The sequence below is a fragment of the Nematolebias whitei genome, chromosome 11 (genome assembly GCF_014905685.2).
Source record: "Nematolebias whitei isolate Nwh7 chromosome 11, NemWhi1, whole genome shotgun sequence".
Classification (NCBI taxonomy): Eukaryota; Metazoa; Chordata; class Actinopteri; order Cyprinodontiformes; family Rivulidae; genus Nematolebias; species Nematolebias whitei.
The window spans coordinates 7,836,388-7,841,669 of NC_056508.1; positions in this window are offsets into that span (position 1 = coordinate 7,836,388).

A 5,282-nucleotide genomic window follows, 5' to 3' on the forward strand; every position below is an offset into this window, starting at 1 on the left:
GAGGTAATAAAACAATTTTCATCTCAGAGCAGTTGGAGAAGGGTGAATTATCCAGCCCTCCCACATCAGTACTTCTGTGTCATGTTGTGTCACTTGTCTTAAAATGAGTCTATGTGAGTGATTATTATCAAAGCCAACTGTAGTTTTGATCACGACCCCAAAGCGCGTAGGTGACCATCACAGACCAAATGTGGGGTTGACACATCCGTCCGGCTGCAATTGATGTTTGTGATCTTGGACAGAGTGACCACCAGCTCTTCTTTCAGCCCTTCAGTCCCCAGTTTCGTCTCCCTTTGTCTGGAGACCAGTTCAGCTTTGTGTAGCAGTATATATCTCAGCATACAGCAAGACTTGACTGGATGTCCTCGCTGTGGACAAACTCCAGGACCCCCTCTGGACAGTTAATTCAGTTCGCTGTTGGACTGTTAGATCTTTGAAAAGTCACTTTAATTGGCTGACAAGTTCTTTGTTGTTGTGTCAGTGGTGCTCGACTGACAATGTCTTTGAACCGCCTCATTGGTCAGTTTCACAGACCCAACTTCAGCGTCCACCTGAACACCTCTGGTTTCCGATCCGGCCCCCGGCACTCGAGAGTCTTGATCAAAACTCAGATGGATGCTGTATGCATTTGAATGCTAACTTCTGTGTTTTGCGGGCCTAGTTACACTCATCTTCCCACTCCAAAGTTCTGTCATCTCCAGCTGCAGAGAAGGAAAAATAAACCATCCAATTATTAAAATCAGATCCAACATTCATCTGTTATCCACATTAATCGTTCGTTAGCAAGTTTTACTCTGGAACCACAGCGTTTACCCCCAAAGGAGTCATTCTGGTGTCCTGGATTGTACAATAGATGTTTTAACCGCTCAACTACATAAGAGTGAAAGCTTTCATTAAACACTGCACAAATCAATTCTTTACGCCTACTGCATAAAATATTCCCTCCAAAACAATGTCTCCCATCTTGTAGAATATGTGTTTTGACATATCACTTGACAGTGAAGTCCACTCCCAGGGCCACATTATCAGTCCAGACCTTGTAAACTTAGGCAGCATGTTAATATGTAATCACTTATTGTTATATAACCAATCTGCAAATCATCTCTTCTCATAACTATGCTTTTTCACTGTATCACAAACAAAATACTTTTAATACAAATCAATTAAGACTATGTATACCCTTCAAGACATCACAGAGTCCATTGTCACTGCACAAAAACGTGTACATGCCCTTTGTTCACAAAGTACAACATCTTAAACTCACCATGTACACCTCTCTGTCGTCCTTTTGCACTCCTAGGACCTGTGTGAAGTCTCAAGTCGTAAAGTTAAAGTCATGGCGTTTACCCACTAGAATTGTTGTTGTCCCATAAATAACCTCTTACCGGCAGCTCTTAGAAGGAAACAGCTCCTACACGCTAAACATTTCCAATATGTGATAACTCATGTGGACTGATTAATTTAACCCAAGTATTTCAATTTGAGTTTAGTTAAGGCTGATTAATTTAATCCAAGTATTCCAATTTGAGTTTAGTTAAGACTGAATAATTTAATCTAAGTTTTACAATTTGAGTCCGGTAAGATTTTCTTTGACCAGAATACAATTCTTTATTTTACAAGTGTCAAGGATTTTGTCTATTACTTATTTTATTCTGTTGTTTTGCAGTTGAGTTTAAAACCTGAGTTTATTGTCAATTCCAAGAAGAAAGTTAATCTAATTTGTTCACTACCACCAAGACCACCCCTACAATATTTCTCTTCCACTCGGTCGCTTTGACATCTCAACACTCTACCGTCTAATCTGATTCCATCTCCTGTTTAATTACAGCTCGTACACATGATGTACCCTCTTTTTCGTTTTGATACTTCCTATAAGTCGTGCAATTTGCCTCTGATAGGATCCTGTAGATTATCCACAGGCTTCACCTGTACCACATTTATGAGTCCCACACCTGATAACAACATTCACACACCCAGGCATTCAGATATGTTATTTCCATCCACTTCTGGCCGCCGATTGTAATAAAACAAATACACGTCTGGTATGCAACAACCCAGTGTCCAGACTCGTCCTTGCCTTATACAACAGCGCCCCCTTCCGGTCAGGATACGGAAGCACCGATCACACAAGACACCTCTGACGCAGAAAGGAAGACAAACCAAAACACGCGTAAACCTTCACCTCCTCGTGTTTGGAACAAAGAAACGCTCCCTTCCCCCCACACGAGTGCTTTACCACACACACACACACACACACACGGAAAAAAAAAGAGAAAAGTAACCATTCGCTTCGCCCCCACACTCAGCTCACTCCCCCTCTTTTTCCTTCTCTCTATTGTTACGTCTCTCTTCGGTTCCCCCGGCCTTGGAGCCTTCACACGACATACAAAACACGGCGCAAACAAAAGTTATAACAACGTCCTAAAACTAATGCGATCCCTGATCACATGAAATTTGGTAAAACTAACTAAGTCCCCGACTACTCACGTTCCCCCTCGAACTAAATTATGAATGGCGTCTCTTTAGTGGACAGTCAACACCCACAACACAGAAGCGGACGTAGCTGCGGGTCCCCGACCCGGTCTCCGGCCCCCTCGTCAGAGGACTGTTTTGTGTGCCACTACCGCTGAAAAGAGGGAAAACGTGTCGCTCACGTGTCCGACTTGAACTCCCGGCAGGCCGTCTCGCCTTCCTCCGGCCACAAGTGAAACTTGTGAAACTAACTAAACACTACCTAAACGTAAAAGAAAGCGTTCAGCGCGTAAACTGTCTGAATATCGTAACCCACCTCGTCAGAATCAACACGAATCACCGGAAGTTAGCTTAAATAAAACCATCTTTATTTTCCGGAGATGGCCGCATGCACACGAACAGAGGAAGTTGAATTTAGTTTTAATTTGGTTTACAGCCGAAAAGCCAGTCCACCGGACATTAACGTCCAAATATGTAACCAGCTTACCTGAATATTCGGGGCCCCGTTCCTCCGCGTGTGCAACGCGAATCACCTCGGTCCAATTTTAACTAGGCCGCGTCGCCTCGCCGCACGTCGGGGTCACCATTTGTTGTGGCTGGAATACCACGTCGTGTTCAAAACGGCTGAGGCGTCGCCCTTCGTATAAAAGATTTATTTGACACAACATGGGTTACAGATATTCAGAGACAAACAATTACATTAATAAGATATATGCATATAAATGGAGCATTAAGAATGAACCGTCGCCGCGCGGTCCTACCGGAAATGCTCGGTGGGCGTGTGTCATTTCCGGTCTTTTATCCCCGTTTGAGAAGGCTAGCTTCCTGATTGGTTCAGCTTCTGTTGCTATGGTTACGACTCTTAGCCCGCCCCCTCAAGGACGTTAACGTCTATATTTCAGATAAGTTTTGGTACACCGAAATCGGCTTTTGTTTAAAGTTTAACTTGCTATTATACTTTAGGGATACAAAATGATTCATGTCTAAATTGTTTATACGTAATAATTAATAACTATTAATTATTACCTACCTCATGGGTGTTAATTCAATATCTGTTGAAGGCCTGGTGATTCTGTTTTTTAAGGCAGATTCATCTTAGTTTCCTTGTCTGCGTTTAAACTGTTAACACTGTTTGTTTAACGTGATTATACCTTAGTGATACCAACTGATTAGAAATCAAGTTGTTTATTTCTAGGAATAATTAATAACTTAATTATTATTATCTAACTCATGTTTGTGTTTTTTATTTGGATCCTTTTTTATACTTTTAATTTGATTTTACTTAGTCAAACTATATTGTCTAAATTAAAGAGATGTGTTCTAGCTTTATTTATGTTAATCAGTCTCTGCTCTAATCTGTTCTGAAAGGTTCTGAAAGGCCTGATTTGATTGCTTGTAATCTATCAAATGTGAACTTGTAAAATTATCCTTAGCTCCTATGAGATTATATTTAAAGGTCAACTAGTTAGAATTAGCAAACATTTTCTATAAACATAGTTCAACCCTGGAAGAAAGACACGCACACACTTTATATGACATGACATTTGAGTGCTCGATAGGAATTATAAAAAGGTATAAAATATTAAATCCAACAATTACCAAGGAATTCCTTGATGGCATTTAATGCCTCAGGTGAAGCTGAGGGTGGTCGATAGCAGCAGACTACAATTAAAATCTGGCCTCCATTCAAGGTGATGTTTACAGATAAGGCTTAAAACTGGTGTGGAATTGTTTTGGAAGACACAAGACTTGAAACCAGAGAATCTCTAATGTAAATAATGACTCCACCCCCCCTTTTTTGACGATCACAGCAGTAGATGTTAAATCCATTGATTGCCACGTCATTATTCATTACAGATTTGTTGAGCCAGGATTCAGAAATAAAGATAACATCAGCCCCAGAAGAACTGATCAGGATTTTCACAGCATCAAGTTTTTTCAGAAGGCTATGAGCATTTACATGCAGAAAATGAAGCCCAGAGGCATTTTTAAAGTCATTTGGTGTGCTATAATTAGTGGGGGGTCCAGGGTTGGGCTGAATCCCTTAGAGCAGTAACAACATTATTATCAGACATTTTCTTGAGTTTTTTGTGACTGATGTGTAATTACAGGAGTTAACACTGTGACAATTAGCCCCCATAATCGAACCATGAGAAACATTAATGAAGACGTGATCATTCAGAACCCAAAAACAGTGAAAGTTGCAGTGATGGACAGATTCAGGTGTATTAACAAGATTCAGTGACTCAAGATAATCTGAGAACTGAAAATAGTGACAATAATATGAATGATGCAGAAAAGTTTCAGACCATAAAACGTCACAGTTCAAATGGGCAAACAAACCCGACGAGGTGGCCCAACTGCAGTTTGAGTTGGGCTGAGGGGGGCTCCGGCCCCCCAGTGAAGATGGATGGATGGATAGACGGATGGATGCTCCCATGAGAAACAGAAGCTGGGTCCAGAATCAACAGGCCGAAACAGAAACAGATAATTCGCAGCAAATAGCAGAGCGAGCTGCCAGAAAATCCTCCTGAAGTGAAAGGCATGATCCAAGCTCGTTTCAGGTCAACAGGGGCCAACAGCGTGATCCGGAATAAAATTAATTATTATCCAGGTGAGTTTGGATGGAGGCCTGAGCAACTCCGATACAAACTCCGAACTTCACTCGAGCACCACGCAGACCCGCTCCTTCACGCTGCTCCTCCACGCTGCTCCTCCACACTGCTCCTCCACGCTGCTCCTCCGCTTCTCAGCACCCGACAGCACGGGGCACCCCCGGTGAAAAGCGAGACTGACCGGAGAGGCTGAGG